This window comes from Dipodomys ordii, unplaced genomic scaffold (genome assembly GCF_000151885.1).
Source record: "Dipodomys ordii isolate 6190 unplaced genomic scaffold, Dord_2.0 Scaffold148, whole genome shotgun sequence".
NCBI lineage: Eukaryota > Metazoa > Chordata > Mammalia > Rodentia > Heteromyidae > Dipodomys > Dipodomys ordii.
The window spans coordinates 97,801-116,632 of NW_012267364.1; the positions used below are offsets into that span (position 1 = coordinate 97,801).

The 18,832-nt window shown below is 38.6% G+C and overlaps 1 protein-coding gene across 1 annotated transcript in view; it reads right to left on the reverse strand.

Annotated features, from left to right (window-relative positions):
• Bmpr1a (bone morphogenetic protein receptor, type IA) overlaps positions 1-18,832 on the reverse strand; it is a 132,779-nt gene that overhangs the window by 54,959 nt on the left and 58,988 nt on the right. The window contains exon 2 of the mRNA XM_013032094.1: positions 9,463-9,577. The gene's annotated coding sequence lies outside the window, so the exon portion shown is untranslated. The remainder of the gene's footprint in view (positions 1-9,462; positions 9,578-18,832) is intronic.

The following is an 18,832-nucleotide window of genomic DNA, read 5'->3' on the forward strand; positions in this document are numbered from 1 at the left end:
TATTTGCAAAGGAGTCATTCAAGATTCAAAATTTCAGGTTTACTGTGACAAAGGAGTTGACTCAGGGGAAAACAAAATCAATACCTGAATTTCACAGGCATTGAGTAAGTGTGCACTGGAGGACTGGATAGGTGGGTTGACTAAAAAGGTCCAGCTTTTATTCATTAAATATGGTGCAGAAACTATTTCTAATGGGAGATAAGGCCTAAAATCTAAATAGTAACATCACAATGGTGTATTCTTAATAATATGAGTAAATATCTAATACTAGTAAATATCTTATTGAAGCATTTGAAACAATAAACAATCCCTTAATCACATACTTACATGTGTAAGAAACCACAAGCTCAAAAAATTATGTTTTTAACGGAAATCTAAGGCATACAAAATACTAAAACAACTCAACGAATTACCATATTTTATACACTGGAGAAGCAGAATTCTAATTGATGATGATGGTTTATCATTTCATTATTTACAATCCCTTCATATTCCTTTTCTTGGATAGTCAAAAGCTTTAAAGTGATACTTTGTACCATGTTTTATTTTATTTTTTGTTGGTCTTGGGGTTTGAACTCTAGGTGTGGGTTCTGTCCCTGAACTCTTCAACTCAAGGCAAGTGCTCTACCACTTTGAGCCAGAGTGCCACTTCCAGTTTTCTGGTGGCTAATTGGAGATAAGAGTATTCTGGACTTTCTTGCCTGGGCTGGCTTTGAACCACAATCCTCAGATCTCAGCCTCCTGAATAGCTAGGATTACAGGCTTGAGCCACTGGTGTTCAGCTTGTATTATTTTAACAAATTACAATGAGTTTTTCTTTAGAGAGCTTACCGGAACTCTAATTTTTTTAATAAAAAATATGAGTGTTAGCAGTTGTAAGCTTCTTATGGCATTTCCAAAGGAGAAGCACCATTTGTTTTTCTAAACTCCCAAACATTCTGATACTTTGAATATTATACTATCTCTTCATTTTTCTAGGATCAAATATTTTACTGAAGGTTCTTCTTGTTCCAAACATTCTGTTTGAGTAAACCTTTTTACTATAAAAATGAGTGAATAAAGCAATGGGAATGCTAAAATAAATGCCTATTGTTCCTATTACCTAGAACATAGGTAATTGATTTGAGTTACCATTTCTCTAAATGTAATTGGCTAAAATTAATGGGTATATTAGTACTTAATGGAAAAGTCATGTCTGCAATACCACTGCTATTTGACTAGGGGCTGGGAACATTTGATAACAGAATTTGTTTTCAAAAGACTTCTACAAGTTGCTTTTTAAGTGATATATCAAATGGGTTCAGACAATTTGGCAAAGGGTGGGTAGGATTCTGGGTACTTTTTATGGGAAAGATTCTGGCTACTTTTTATATTTAATCAACTTGAAACATTAGAAGCATTTGACTCTTTTGAATACCATTTTTTCCTAACTCCTTCTGGAAGTATCTTCCAATGGATATACTGAAAAGGCTGAGATAAAAATAATTTGAGGGTACTGTTGCTTATCACAAGAGATGACTCTTTTTGTTAGTTCCCCTAGCCCCACCAAAATTTTTTCTTCAATCCTGGTGAGCGCTTCCAACTCCAAGTTTAAATATTAACCATTTTATGTAAGCAGCTAACACATAATATGAAAGGATACATTAAAAGAACATAAATTATATATATGATTTGAATACGCACTACAGTTAACAAGATAGAACTCTGTTGTGTAGTTTCTCTTTTGTTGCCAGTCTACAGGGGACAATTCTGACTTCCATGCTGACTCAAACACTGAACAAGAGATGCCTCTAAGTGTGAGACCAACTCCAAGAAGAAAAGTAAGCTTAAAATTAGAATTAAACAGAATTAATACAAGAAACCAGGTGATCAGTTTTAATTAGGACCAAGAAAAAAGAGGCTCTCAGCAAATCAAGTTCTAGAGCAAGCTACCCAACTCCATTAAGCCAGGCTTAACAGTCTCAAAACTACTAGAGGCAGTGTTAGACTGGGATGAGAGTGAGTTTTCTAGCCTGTCCATATGGGAGAACTGCAGCTCAGACTTCTAGGTTTTCTCAAGTTAAACCTTCTGTGGTACTGTTGGAAAAGAACCTCTTCACATGAAGATGAGTTTTAACACACCTAGAGACAGACCATCAAGGATTTTATAACTGGAGTTACCATCATAAGTAACAAGGCACAACAGCAATCACTTTACAGAAATAGTATGTTTAGAATAGTCTTTTACAGGTCTACAAAGCACTAATAAACCATAGGAGGTGAACCAGAATCTCATGTAACTAACCCCTATTATACTGATGTCTTATTTCTGCTCATACAAATAACTTCATAGAGCCGGGCGCTGGTGGCTCACGCCTGTAATCCTAGCTACCCAGGAGGCTGAGATCTGAGGATCGCAGTTCAAAGCCAGCCCGGGCAAGAAAGACCGTGAGACTCCTATCTCCAATAAACCACCAGAAAACCGGAACTGGCGCTGTAGCTCAAGTGGAAGAGCGCTCGCCTTGAGCTGAAGAGCTGAGGGACAGCGCCCAGGCCCAGAGTTCAAGCCCCACGACCGACAAAAAAAAAACAAAAAACAAATAACTTCATAGTATATTCATGGTGACTCGTAACAAAAAAGAAAAACTGGGAACCTAGTTAACAGATGAAAGCCAAAAATGAATCAGTGGACTGAAGTTTAAAGGCAAAAGAAAAAAGTTCATGAGACTCCCATTTCAACCAATGGTTGGGCACAATGGTATGTGACTATCATCCAAGCTACAGGAGCAGCACAATGGCTGGGTAAGTTGGCATATACTTGTCATCTCAGTAATGCAGAGAGGCACAAATAAGAGAATCAAAGTCCAGGCCAGTCTAGGCTTAAAATGAGACTCTACCTAAAAAAATAGCCAGTGCAAAAAGGGATTGACAGTGTAGCTAACTGGTAGAGCACCTGCCTAGCAAGCATGAAGTCTTGAGTTCTAACCTCAGTATGAAAGGCGAGGGGAGAGCAAAGAGAGGAGAGGGAGAGATGGAAGAGAGAGGAGAGGGAAGGAAAGAAAAGGAAAGGGAAAGAGTTGGGGGAAGGAAAGGAAAGAAAAATAAGTGATGAGTAATTTCTTGGCAGGGTTGAAGCAGAAACAGAAAAGGATCCAGGTCTTCTTTACATAGATCATCCTTTAGCTTTGACAACCCTTTTCCCCCCTTGGATCAGTCACTGGCCTAAGGCAAACACTGATCTACTGTCCATACAACTCTAGTTTATCTGATTGAGTTGTGAATCGGCAAGCGCCTGGGAGTCTGAGCTGATTCATGATACAAGAATTACCAGGTAAATCCTTTTGCCATCCCATAGGAAATGTCAAGACAGGGCAGTCTGGTGATCCTTTCTTGAATTAGGTGTGTCATGAGGGATGGTGGCCAAACCTTTTATTCCTCCATATATCCTACTCTAGAGATATATGGGTAGATCAGAGAACACATGGTTAAGTTCCAGAAAAATTCTAGGTTCCACAAGTCAGGTAGGTGAACTAAAGAATTCTTCTGAAATCTAGAGGCAGTATAATGTGATATTAATGCAGGGGAAATATCATACTACTCAAACTTTCCAGGCACCAGTGGCTCACGCCTATAATCATAGCTACTCAGGAGGCTGAGATCTGAGGATCACAGTTCAAAGCCAGCCTGGGCAGTAAAGTCTGCGAGATGCCTATCTCCAATGAACTACTCAGAAAACAGAAGTGGCTTTGTTGCTCAAGTGGTAGAGCATTAGCCTTGAGTTGAAGAGCTGAGGGACAACACCCAGGCCCAGAGTTCAAACCCATGACCTACAAAAAGAAAACAAAAGAAAGTACTCAAACTTACTGTCTTTGGAGCTTATAAAACAGCAGATCCTTTTGGGTCTCTGCTCCTTAGGCCTGAAGCTAGAACTATGGACTCTAAATGCAACAAGTCACATAAACAATTCATAGAGATAGATAGATAGATAGATAGATAGATAGATAGATAGATAGATAGATAGATAGATAGAGATAGATATAGATAGATAGATAGATAGATAGATAGATAGATAGATAGATAGATAGATAGATAGATAGATAGATAGATAGATAGATAGATAGATAGATAGATAGATAGATCTCCTTTGACATGGGAGTATAAATAAATGCTAGAATGTGTGTTTAGTATGCATGACACCCTGGATTCAATACTTGGCACCAAACAAACAATGATTTATGGGACTAAGGGCAATGGAAGTGATTACACCAATCTGTCTTGACAACATGTGGGCCAAGAACATTTCTTAAGAATTTCTTAATTGGGTATTGGCTTTAAACTCAGTGCATGGGACATGCTGGGCAGCTGATCCCACATGGACCAGTTTGCCAGAATTATTTGTACTTGTTGTGGTTACAGTAGTGTATCTTTTCCTCCTGATGTTTACTTCTCATCTAAGGATGACAGATGTAGGTCACCATACAAGTCTTCTTCCACTGGGTGAAGTCTTGCAGATTTTTCAGCCTGGATTGGCTCAGAAATGGAGTCCTTCCCAACTCAGCCTCCCAGGTAGTTGAGACAACAAGAGCACACCAACAACCCTGCTAGTTCTATATGAATGGCCTGAGTATACTCAAAGCAGGATTCTCCTCATCTTTGCCTCCCTAGTAGCTGAGTATGGAGCCCTGAGCCACCCCATCTGGCAGTCTCCTGAATTTCAGATAGATGATACCAAGTTTTTTCTTTATACTGTTGAGCAGTTCTGCTACCTTATTATATTCTTTCAACAATCACATATGTGCTGCTGTTAAGTCAGGTGGGGTATCCTGGTGGTCAAACATGAAAGGAAGGCAAGGGAGGAATCTTTCCTTCTTTATGGCTCAGACCCATGAGCTCAGTTTAGAAATCTTAGTGAGAGAAGAAAACAGAGAATCTGAGTAAGAATCAGTATCTGTCTGGCTGACTTTTCTAGGAGGAAACACTCACTTATCTACCTGGTATCTATGTGACCATACTGAGAACCACAAGAAAGGGATTTCCTATATTCAGGTGATCACATGCTAGGGCAATCTGGTTTTGTTTGGTGGAAGCTGACTGGAACATGTGAAGAACTCAACTTTCTTGCACAATGAAAGGCTTGGTTAGCCATGGAGACCTATGAGCTATGCTGGCCAGTAGGGAAAAGAAAGTACAGCAGATACACAGAGAAATAGAAATGCCAGGAAGATGAGAAAAAAAAAAAAAACTTGCTTAATAGTTCAAGAAAGATGGAACTTCACTGACCAAGCTGAGGAGTGTCTATTCCTGTAACAAAATTCACATAAACAATGGAAGAGAAGCAAGTTAAGTGAGCTTTTATTACATCTAATGTACTTTCTGAGTATTTAATGGATTTCCATATTTACACTGGCAACTCCACTCAAAATATATGCTTTGGTACAAGCCAGTTCTGCTTTATCAACTTCCACTAAAAGTAAAACAAGTGTAATATCTAGTCCTGAACTGTGTAGGCACTAGTAAGGCAAATGTGCTTATTAATCGCTGAAAATGTGTAGGGGGGGTTGGTATATTGGGTATACTAGGGGAAGACCTTGAAGAGAGCTGAGATGGGGAGGCTGTAGGTGAGATCTCGGAAGTAGGGGAAAGGGAGTGGAAAGGAGGAGGGGTGCAGGGGGGGGCGGGGAAAGAGTCCAGGCACATTTACTGGGTCTCACAAGCCCATAGCTACTTAGGTTCATTTCTGGTTTAGTTCAGAAAGGCAATCCCAGGAGAATGGCTGATCTAAGTTACAGAATTCAGGAGCACCAGCTCTGGGCAAATAGGAGAGCCCAGATGGATGGTGCTGGAAGAAAAGCTGATTCTCCACCAGGATTAGGGACACTGGAGGAAAAATGAATAAAGAGGTGAGAAGAAGGGATTGACTGGATGTGAAATTTCCCTGGAGGCAACTGCTAAAACATCAAAGTATAGGTGCTGAAAAGTAGAGTCAGGAAAGAGACTTTTAGTGATACACTGCCCCATGCAGCAGCTTTCTAATCCATTTCCTGAGTTCATGGTTGTGTTCTTAACCCCAGTCATGAGGTCTGCAGCGCACAGAAATCCAGGACTGGGAGAAGCCTTTCAGTTTCACCATGACAGTTCACCTAGAAAGCCAGGCTTGCTCCCAACTAGAGTTGGTAATGCCTCACACCCAGACAGGGTAGGGCTAGTGCCTTGGAGGAGTAATTGTCAGGTTATTATATTGTGACTCCAAGATATTCCTCCTAAATTGGGGGCTGGGATGGGGATGGCTGGCCACACCCCTTTATTTCTTCTTTTGAACTGACTAACGAGAGGGAAGCATTAAGGTGGTAGAGTGCTTGCCTTGCATGCATGAGGTCCTGGGTTCGATTCCTCAGCACCACATAAGCAAGAAGAAAAAAGCCGGAAGTGGCGCTGTGGCTCAAGTGGTAGAGCGCTAGCCTTGAGCTGAAGAGCTGAGGGACAGCGCCCTGGCCCAGCGTTCAGGCCCCTGACCAAACCCTCCCCCCCACAAAAAAAAGGAGCTGAAAGAGGTGAGGTACCCTCATTATGTGGATGTGCAGCCTGTCCCACAGCCTTAGGGGGGATTTGATTCTGGACTCTCTCAGTGAGAAGTGCTACCCGAGATGGTAGAACACCAGCAGGCAGCCTTAAACAGCCACTGTTTCCCTCAAAATTGAGGCCTATGAACTCATTGAAGTAGTAGTTGTTACCTAACGATCCCACAGACAAACTTGGGAAGGTGAGACCAGAGATCTAGCCCACCCTGCTGTAACCTCTACTCCTGCTACTTTATAATTGGTTACTCTGTCCCTGCCCCCTGTCCTTGCCTCTCCAATCCTGACAGGTTATCTCGGCACCACACTGTACCTGCTACTCCTATCTTTACTACCCTATCCCTGACCCTCTTTCTCTGCACCCCAATCCCTAACCAGTAGAAGGCAGAGTGGACACAGCAAGTCTAATGGGCTTCTCTCCTCTTACATGCACATTAGGGTACAGCAGCCAGATAGCATTCTCTCAGGCCTTATAATTACTGGGCGGGGGCTGGAGGGAGCTAATTCAAGCCTGAGAAGGCAAAGGCTCCTAGGAGGTGGCATCAGCAGATCATTGGTTGCCAGGGAAGGAATGTGTCCAAGTGAAGGTTACTGCAAAAGACAAAATTTTATACAATGGAAACTGAGGGAGGAGAAGGGGAAATAGTTTCAAATTATTAATTTGTTTTCCAAATTACTTTATGGCAAAGGTTCATGATGTGTTTTTTAAATTATTTTATGGAATAGATTTACACATTAAATTCATTAGCTTATAGAGTAGTTTGTATGACTATATTCACAATATTTAGTATTTCATACTCTATTTCAGTATATTCATATGTCTGTCTTGGTCAGAAAGCATTGAGATGCAATAATGAGTTTGAATGTTTGTTCAAATACCTTAGAATAACATTTGAAACATGAGTAAAGATCAGAAAAATGAGTAAAGATGAAAGTTTGAAGGGAAAGGCCAATCTAAAATCAAATCTGGAAGGGTTAGAATGTTTTATGTTGTTATATGTTTAACTTTATGGAGTAGTTTTGCATTATTTGTGATATATACATTGCTTATACTATAGTATTGTATATTAATGTACATTTTCAATATTGAATTATATAATTTTTATATTCAACTGTCATAAGCATATTGAAGAGAGAAAGCATCATAAAATTTTAACACAGACAAAACAGTTTCTCAATTGAAAAAAAATGTATAAAACAAAATGTTTAAATGGGGATACAGGTTGACCCATTATAACAATGAGAAGTACAGACACTATGTTGAAAAATGAACTTTACAATTTAGGCCAGGGGCAGGAGGTGGGGTGAAGGGAGGAGAGGGGGAGTGTACTTGTGGAGGTGAGAGGGAAGGGATGATAGGGGAAAAACAAAGGAGGCAACAATACTTGATAAGAAATGTACTCATTACCTTGCTCATGTAACTGTAACCCCTCTGTACAGTATTTTCACAATAAAAAACATTAAAAAATGTGTAAAAATGTGAATAGTCCAAATGGAGGTGTACTGTACTGTAACTGTAAAATATATACTAAATATAGAACTTCATGGAATACAAAAATAAGAATCCTATACAGACTTTTTTTTGGGGGGTGGGGAGGTCTGGTCGTGGGGCCTGAACTCTGGGCCTGGGAGCTGTCCCTCAGCTCTACGTTAGCGCTCTACCACTTGAGCCACAGCGCCACTTCCGGCTTTTTTCCTTTTGCTTATGTGGTGCTGCGGAATCGAACCCAGGGCCTCATGCATGTAAGGCAAGCACTCTACCACTGAGCCACCTTCCCAGCCCTCCTATATAGACTTATAGACAGCATATCTATATTGTATAAAATGTCTCAAGAGTTTTTTGAAACCTATCAAAGATATGTATGTTGGATACTTTTTTCCTTGAATAAAACATTAAACTCATCGCTTCTGGTTCTGTTTATTTTACTGGGGAAGGTTGTTAGAAATCCCTGTTGTTTGTGATTTCTGAGCTACTGCAGCCTGCTGGTCCATGACACAAAGTAAGACATGAAAGGAAAGAAGAGTACCAGCTTCCTATGATGAAGTCATTGTCATCATAGCCCAATTTCTGGCTTTTTGGTGGCTAACTGGAGATAAGATCCTCATGGACTTTTGTGCCTGGGATGGCAATACTCAGTAGCTAGGATTACAAAGTTGAGCCACTGGCACCCAGTTGTTTTTTTTTGTTTTTTTTTTGTTTTTTAACGAGAACTGTGAGTCAGACATTACTGGCTCACTATAATCCTAACAAATGAAGAGGCTGAGATGTGGGAATATCTGTTAGGAACCATTCTAATATTTTTGCATGGAAAAATTAAAATGGTATAATTCCATAGAAAATGAACTCACAGTCCAATAAAATGAAAACCAGGAAATTAGTAATAGAGATGGAGTGGGAGACTAAGGGGAGGGAAATAAATAAATGAAGAGAGGAAGGGAGGAAAGCAGTCATAATATTGAATGCATGTCTTTTCAAAATCAGAAAATTGAGGGGAAGGATGGGATTGGGAAAGATAATGTTGAAAAGGGTGACATCTATTAAAAGGCATTTTATTCATAAACTGATTCACTGAATGTTAACTCTTTTGTACAACTATGTTAAGATAACTGAAGTTAAAAAAAAGCTCAAAGATGTAAGCCTATAAAGGACAATTTTCATAATACTTTCTTTTCTTTTTTTTTTTTTTGTCGGTTGTGGGTCCTGAACTCTGGGCCTGGGCACTGTCCCTTAGCTCTTCAGCTCAAGGCTAGTGCTCTACCACTTGAGCCACAGCACCACTTCCGGGTTTTTCTGCTTATGTGGTGCTGAGGGATCAAACCAAGGGCCTCATGCAGGCAAGGCAAGCACTCTACTACTGAGCCACCTTCCCAGCCCCATACTTTATTTTCTTAAAAGTGTTTTTCTTACCTTGGAGATGTGGCTAGATAAAACTGAGTTTCCAATTTTCTCCAAACAGCTTTGACCTATGCTTCCATCTCATGAATTCCAAGACAGTATTAAACGAATGCATATTTTCACAAATCTGTTCACAGGGAAAGAGAAAAAAGACAACTTTTATTTGTTAAAATAATACATGTAAGAGCAATAAAAATATATTGTGTAAAGTTATGTATTTTTACAGTCAATGAAAAATTCTAATTATTATTTTCCTAACCAATGACCAAGTAAGTCTATAAAGTTAATTCTGTGGGGGAAAATACCCTGTTTATTATGTTCCGTGTTAGCTTAAGGTTTTGAGGATCAAAAATCTTAATTTGAAAATAAGAACTGCTGGAAAAGTACTACTTATACAATTATACTGTATTCATATGTTTAACATGAACAAAAATGTATTTGAAGCTGGGTGCTAGTAGTTTATGCCTGTATTCCCAGCTACTCAGGAGGCTGAGCTCTGAAGATCACTGTTCAAAGCCAGCCTGGGCAGAAATGCCCATGATACTCTTTATCTCCAATTAACTATCAAAAAGGCCAGAAGTGGAGCTGTGGGGCGCAAGAGGTAGAGCTCTAGCCTGAGGCTTAGGAATAGCATCCAGGCCCTGAGTTCAAGCCCCACAACTGACAAAAAAAATAAAAATAAACAAAATAAAATTTAAAGGTAAATGTCATGTTTACAGATCCTAATAATTGTGTTGTATTCTTAGCTGAAATTTCAAATAATGAAATGTTTTTTATTATTTCAAAAGGAAATTTCAAAAGCTGTATTATTTTCATTCCATTGCAATTAAATGCCTTTGATTTCAAGACCATTTAGAAGCATCATTTGTGTCACACTGAGGCTTAACAGTGTTGGCAATAATGACTATATTCATGTAAACAAGGCCAATCTACAATGGTCAAACATACCAAATAGCAGTCTTCCTTAAAAGACAAAAGTCTCCACTCAGCAAACAGGCTGCCACAGGGCCATGCTAAATCTTTCATGGTCCAAGTAAAGCCAGCCTGACCTTGAAAGCAATTAGCTGTGCTTTTTCTGTTTAACTAGTCCCTAATATTTTTCAGAACTTCTATGATCATATAAATCTCGGATTGTTACTAAGAGAAATAAGAGGGCAAGAATGGTAGGTTTCATTGTTTCTCGAGACCTTCACAATCTTAAAGAATTGCCATAAAAAGATAAAATGCATTGTTTTCTACATAAGGGATGGCCTAAAGATTTTCCTCCAAAGTCATTCTTTGCCAACAATAATATTCCTCCCTAAGGCTGCAATGCTTGGTAAGAAATGTACGCATTATCCTGCCCATGTAATTGTAACCCCTCTGTACAGTATGTTCACAAAAAAAAAAATACTAACAACATGAAAAAATAAATAAATAATATTCCTCCCTAAAGGCATGTGAGGAAGGAGAGAGAGAAAACAATTACAGTATTAAATAAAGATCAAGGGCTGGGCTGTAACTCAATAGCAATGCGCTTGCCTAGCAAATGCAATGTCCTGGGTTCGATCACCAGTACCAAAAAAGAAAAGGGTGTGTGTGTGTGTGTTAATTGTATACACAGTTTTTAAAAAACCCAAACAAAAAAATAAAGGTCAAGTTCATCTAAGTCCATAATGTTCCTTTTCTTAAAATATAATAATAATATATTATAACAATATGTGTAATATGTTATAATAAAATATAATTCTACCAGATATTTTTAATAGATCAAATAATAACATATAAACCATTTTCAACTACTGTTCAGTATAACTGTAATTATTGAGCCAAGTACTAGATGGCTCATACTTGTAATCCTAGCTATTCAGGAGGCTAAGACCCAAGGATCACAATTCAAAGCTGCCTGGGGAGGAAAGTCTATGACTCTTATTTCTAATTAACCACCAGAAAACTGGAAATGGAGTTGTGGCTCAAAGTGGTAGAGCACTAACCTTGATCAAGGCCAGGCCCAGACCCTGAGTTCAAGCCCCATGACCAACAAAAATAAAATAAAATAAAAAACTAAAAGTAATTATTCTTTCCACAGGTTAAAAACTTCAGACTAAGTCCAAAAAGTTAATTTTTAAAAAGGAAAGCATATAACCAAACTAATTCTCTAAGTTCACAACTTCAGATTAATCTCTCTCTCTCTCTTGTGTGTATGCGCGCGTGCACTCTCTCTCTCATATATACAAACACTTGAGCCATACATGTCTGTAATCCTAGCTACTCAGAAGGCTCAGGTCTGAGAATCACAGTTCAAAAGCCAACCTGAGGAGACTCTGCTCTCCAATTAACCACCAAAAAGCTAGAAGTGGATCTGCAACTCAAGTGGTAGAGCACTTGGGCAAAAAGAGCTCTAGAACAGTGCCCAGGCCCTGATTTCAAGCTAGTATCAGCAGACACAGACACAGACACAGACACACACACACACCAAATTTCAGAAATTTTAGTTGGGATCTTAATCAAAAGATAGTACTATTAAAAACTCTCAATATACTAACAAATATTAAGCTACAGAAAAACGTAACTACAAGTAACTAAAAAAATATAATTTAAATTAGTTTACTATTCACATGTAACCATATTAACACCAAAACAATCTGCAGTGTTAATGTTCTAAAAGTTTATGTTTAATGTAAGATTGATTTTGAATCTCAAAATGCAGCCAAGTGTACTGGCTCACAGCAGTAATTCCAGGTGTTTGGGAGGTAGAAAACAAGAAGGATCCTAGTTCAAGGCCAGTCAGAGCAAGAAGTTTATCAAGACTCCACCCTAAACAAAATACACTAGGTATGCTGGTATGTACCAATGTACACAGAAAGACTGTGGTCCAAGCTGAACCCACGCAAAAATTCAAGATATAAAGCAAAAAAAAAGGGGGGGGCTGGATACATGGCTGAAGAAGGCCTTAAGTTCAAACTGCAATGATGCAAAAAACAGACTTTAGTGCACAATTATGTTTAAGGTTATTTCCTTCATATCAAACTTTTTTTGAGGGGGGGTGCTCTTTCTGGGGTTTTAACTCAGCATCCACTCTGTCTCTAAGCTTTTTAGCTCAAGGTTAGTGCTCTAGCAGTTGAGCCACATCTTCACTTCCAGCATTTTGGTGGTTAATTGGAGGTTAAGAATCTCATGGCTTTTGCTGCTCAAGCTGGCTTCAAACCATGATCCTCAGATCTCAGCTTCCTTAGTAGCTAAGATTACAGATGTGAACCCTGGTGCAGAGCTGAAACTAAGTTCTTAAAGATTTATTTGTACAGCATAGAATCTAGCATAAAGATTACAGTAGGATTTTAAGCAAATACTAGCTGATCTGAATCACTAAATAGTAATGACTCAGTGATATGAGATTGAGTTGTTCAGAAAATCTACCTATCTAAACTATGAAAGAAAGGCTTATTCCAGAAGAGATTAACAGAAAAAGATTCTTGGGCTAGCCAAATGGGGTAATTCCCATTCCCCCTACCAACTGGCAAAAGCTTAATTGTAATTCTTTTGCAGTAAGACAAGAATATGCTGGCTAGGGAACTTCTGGTAATGGATTTGCTAGCTTAAAGGAAAAAGTCAGATAGAAACAACCCCCTCTCACCCCCACTTTGTATACAACTCTAGATTAGAAATATAAAATCCAAGGCAGCCACTACAGGATCATGAGGAAGGGGACTACCTACAATGACAACCCAGTAGGTGAAGAAAGGCAGCAACATCAGAAGATGGAAAGAACTGGGCAGCTGGTAATAGTCTTTAATGTCATTCTAAATAATCTAGGGCCATCTTAACTTGGATTGTTATGTTATATTAAATTATATTGTTATGTTATATTAAATCCTCCACTGTTTAGGCAATTTTTAGTTGCTCAAAGTAACCCAAAAGACTTTTAGGAACAGATGAACCATTTATTTCCATGAATTATTGTCTACTCAATGATAACTACTAAATTTAGATCTCAGCTCAGATTTATCTTTCAAACTAGATACATGTTTCTAAACTACCAAACAACTCTATTAAATATTTATTCCAATGGAACATAAAGAGAACAGGATCAATATAAAAGCCATGATTTATGAGTACAAAACTGCTAATGCACGTGCAGTCACTTTTATTTTTGCCAGTTGTGGGGCCTGAACTCTGGGCCTGGGTGCTGTCCCTCAGCTCTTCAGCAAGGCTAGCACTCTACCACAGCAACACTTCCGGCTTTTTCTGCTTATGTGGTGCTGAGGAATCAAACCCAGGCCTCATGCATGTAAGACAAGCACTCTACCACTGAGCCACCTTCCCAGCCATGTGCAGTCACTGTTAAGCTAATGCCAGCATCATCAACCGAACTGTCAAATGTTAGAAATTGAGTGTGGGTGGGTGTGTGCACGAGCACACACGCACAGGAATGCATGCAGGCATTGAGCAAGAGCTGCTACAAGCTGCTACTGAAACCTGAACTCAGTGACTCATACTCTCCTTTGGCCATTTTTGCTTAAGGCTGGCATTCTACCACTTGAACCTACACCTCTAGTTCTGGCTTATTTTGATGGTTAATTCCGTGCAGTCTGGCTTTGAACCTTGATCCTAAGAAATAGCTAGGATTATAAGTCTGAGCAACCAGTGCCCCACAATGGTCTAAAGTCTTGGGATCACTAAGTCGAACCTTTCTTTGCTTTCATGTACTACATTTAGGCAATGGCTAAATAACAGGTGGATTAAAATCTGTCTTCCCCAACACATCATCTAGAGCATGCTATCATCTTTTAGGGACTCTCCTTGTTTCCAAATATAACTTTATGAGAAAAAGCAAATTAAAACAGTAAGATGCCACTCAATAGGCATTAAAAAAAGTTAATTTCAAGTGTTAAGATATGAAGAAATTATAACTGTCATACATTGATGAAAGGTAAAATGATTTAATAACTAGGAAATATTTTGTCAATTTCTTAAATAAAAACTGAAATTCATATGAGTCAAGATTTTTTCTCTATGGGGACTACCTAAATAAATATATATGTGCATGTATGTAGTACAAATACTAAGAGCAGTTTTCTTTAATATATATTTTTTATTGTAAAGATACTGTACAAAGGGGTTACAGTTACATGAGTAAAGTAATGAGTCCATTTCCTATTGAGCAGTTACCCTCCTTTCCCCCCCCCCATCATCCCTTCCCCTCCCACTCAGTGTTATTCTTCATATCCAAAAACCAGACACAATTCAAATGTCCATCACCTGCTGAATGGGTACACAAAGTATGCCATAAACCACAATGGCAATAAAAAGGAATAAAATGCTAACACATATCACAATGTGAATGAACTTCAAAAACATGCTAGGTGAAATAAACCAAATGCAAAATACCACATTCCATATATATGAAACACTTAGAAAAGGCTAAGTTAGAGACAAGAAGTCAAGGAATGGTTGCTTAGAACAAAAGATGGAAGTCAGTGACTGGATGATGTGATGGAAGTAAACTAAAATATTCATAGCCCAATTCTACTTACCAAAAATTTTAAAAATACAAATCTATAGCTGGGCACTGGTGGCTCATACCTGTAATCCTAGCTACTCGGGAGGCTGAGATCTGAGGATCACGGTTCAAAGCCAGCCAGGGCGGCAAAGTCCCCAAGATTCCCATCTCCAATTAACCACCAGAAAACCAGAAGTGGAGCTGTGGCTCAAGTGGTATAGTGCTCGCCTTGAGCTGAAGAGCTCAGAGACAGTACCCAGGCCCAGAGTTCAAGGAACCCTCCCTCCCCCCAAAAAAACAAACAAAAAGCAAATATACTTAAAACTTTTTAAATGACTCTCAATTATATGTGAAATTATTTCAAGATTCCTTAGAAGAAATGAACAAAGAACTGAAATCTGCTTTCAATCTATCTGACCCACCTTTTCTTACCAGTAATCACTACTTGCAAGTTGTATTAAACTATTTGTTTGCTATTTTCTAAATTTAGCGGGCTATTTATTGCTTCCACCCTTCTACATATTTTTCTCATTCAAAAGTCAAAAAGTGTTATCTTTATCTTTTTCCTGAACTTCCATTTGTCTTATCAGAAATCCTCTTGTCAAATCCTCCCCATTCCTTTAAGCTATTGCTTGGTCTACAGAATTCTAGGAAGTAATAACACATTGTGTGTTTACAACAGTGACATACAATTATTTATGTATATTTTTCATAAATAGAACTTAAATATAATAGTAATAACATATTACTAGTGTTTACACTCATTCAGTTTAAAGAATGTGAATAACACTGGAGAAAAAAAAATAAATGAACTCCACACAGGAAAGACACTAAAGCATCTTTAGTCCTACTGTTTTGTAAAACAGTAAAAGAAGTCATTCAATATCACTTAAATGTTTATGAGTATGAGATCAATTAGTCACAATGAGCACTAAACTCATTTTAAAATATGAGATACAACACAGTACTTAAAAAGGAAACTATACACACAAACAGAAGCATGCATACATCATGTATGAGAAAAAAAGTTTATAGATAGCTGGGTACTGGTAGCTCACACCTGAAATCCAAGCTACTCAGGAGTGTGAGATCTGAGGACTGAGGTTCAAAGCCCTCCAGGGCAGTAAAGTCTGTGAGACTCTTCTCTCCAATTAACCACAGAAAAAGCCAGAAGTAGAGCTGTGGCTTAAAGTGGTAGAGTGCTAGCCTCCCAAACCCTGACTGGCACATACACACAAAAGTTTACAGATGTAACTCTTCTGGTGTTGGTAGGAAAGTGGAAATAATCCAAATGACAACTAAAAGACAAACGGACAAATGGATAAGTAACAAGCGGTCTATTCATAATATTACTATGGAGTATTATTTGGCAATAAAAATACGCCAGGAGCCAGTGGCTCAATCCCTATAATCCTAGCTACTTAGGAAGCTGAGATCTGAGGATCTTGGTTTAGAGACAGCCAGGGCAGACAAATCTAAGAAACTCTTACCTCTAATTAGCCAGTAAAAAAGCCAGAACTGGAGGCATGGTTCAAATAATAGAGTGACGGCTATTGGGGTAAAGTGGGGAAGTTATGCAAGAGGCCCTGAGTTCAATTCCCAGTATTGGTATTAAAAATGAAAATAAGCAAAGCCATAAAAAGAACTGATATGTGTATGATACACAGGGATGAATCTTATAAACATGTTATATGAAAGCAGACACCAAGGGCCACACATTATATGGCTCCATTTTTAAGAAATATCCTAAAGATATACCTACAGAAACAAAAAGGTTAGTGGCAATCTAGTTTGAGTGAAAATGGGGAATGACACCAAGAGCATCATTCATGAGAGCAAAAAGAAAACTAAAGCACAACATTTCAAAGGTAGATATGGAGATACATGCCTGTAGTCCTAGCACAAAAGGCTGAGGCAGTAGGATTAGGAGTTGGAGGTCGGCCGAATTACAGTGAAAATTAAAATTTAAAATATTTGCTCTGCAAATGACTGTGAAGAAGGTGAAAAGACAAGAATACATTTTCAACGTTGGTGGGGAGGGGATTGGGTGGGGGTGGGGGAGGGATGAGAAGGGGAAACAGGAGGAGGCAACAATGCTTGATAAGAAATGTACTCATTATCTTGCCCATGTAATTGTAACCCCTCTGTACGGTATTTTCACAATAAAAAAAAAGAATACATTTATTTCTGTTGGCTAGGTTTGCTTGAAAAGGGAAAATGAATTAAATAATACGAGTATCATATTTTGAATAATTTCTACAAAAATAGTAAAATTTCTACCATCAGGAACTGTCAGAAAGCAATTTTAGATGGCTAAATGTTCAGCAATTCTTCTAATATGCACATTGTAAGCTGGACACTGTTGGCTCACACCTGTAATCCTAGCTACTCAAGAGGCTAAGGTTTAATGCCAGCCTGGGCAGGAAAGTCCGTGATTCTTTCTCCAATTAACCACCAGAAAACCAGAAGTGGTGGTGTGGCTCAAAATGGTAGAGCACTAGCCTTGAGCAAAAGAGCCCAGAGACAGCACCCAGGCCTGGAGTTCAAGCCTCAGGACCAACAATAATAAATTAATTAATTAATTAAACTGCACATTGTTGCATCTTTTCAGCATCTAAAAAATTTCAACATTGCAAATATTAGCTACAGCAATTCACTATAATATAGTGAACTGATCAAGGATAACTAATACTTAAGGCTAACAATATATAAAAAAACTAATATACCATGATCATGTTGATTTCATCCCAGGGATATTTGGATGGTTCAACATAGGTAAATCAATAAATGTAATACATCACAAACAGGATCAAGAAAAAAATCGTATGATCATCTCAGCTGTCAGAGAAAAGACTCTTGACAAAATTTAACATCTTTTTTGATAAAAGCTCTGATAAAACCAAGACTGAAGGGAATGTAAAATGAATTGAATAGAGGCTGATACTGAGGCTTTAACACAGGGCCTCAAACTCCAACTTTGATTTTTCTCTCAAGTCTGGTTCTCTACCACTTAAGCTATGCCTCTATTTCTAACTTTTCACTAGCTAACTGGAGATAAGAGTCTCACAGTTTTCTGCCCAGGCTGGCTTCAAACAACAATCTTCAGATCTCATACTCCTAAGTAGCTAAGATTATAGGCATGTAACACCAGCATCTGGCTTGAATAAAGGCAAATATATAGCCAACATCACATTAAGTGGGAAATAACTAAAATCATTCCCCTAAAGAACCAGACAATGGTATCCACTCTCCCCATTCCTATTCAATATGGTTCTATAGAGTAATCCCTAGTCAGTGCAATAATGCAGAAGAAAGAAGAAAAAAAAAGGACTTCAGGGCTGGGAAGGTGGCTCTTTGGTAGAGCCCTTGCCTTGAATGCATGAGGCCCTGGGTTCGATTCCTCAGCACTACATAAGCAGAAAAGGCCAGAAGTGGCACTGTGGCTTAAGTGGTAGAGTGCTAGCCTTGAGCTGAAGAGCTGAGGGACAGTGCCCAGGCCCACAAGAAAGAAAGAAAGAAAGAAAGAAAGAAAGAAAGAAAGAAAGAAAGAAAGAAAGAAAGAAAGAAAGAAAGAAAGAAAGAAAGAAAGAAAGAAAGAAAGAAAGAAAGAAAGAAAGAAAGAAAGAAAGAAAGAAAGGAAGAAAGGAAGGAAGGAAGGAAGGAAAGGAAGGAAAGAAAGGAAGGAAAGACAGAAAGAGAGAGAAGGGAGGGAGGGAGGGAAGGAAGGAAGGAAGGAAGGAAGGAAGGAAGGAAGGAAGGAAGGAAGGAAGGAAGGAAGGAAGGAAGGAAAAAGAGAGAAAGAAAGAAGAGAGAGGGGGGAAGGAAGGGCTTCAAAGAGGCAAGAGAGAAGTCAAAATATCCTAATTTGCAGGTATAATCCTACATTCAATGGACACTACAGAT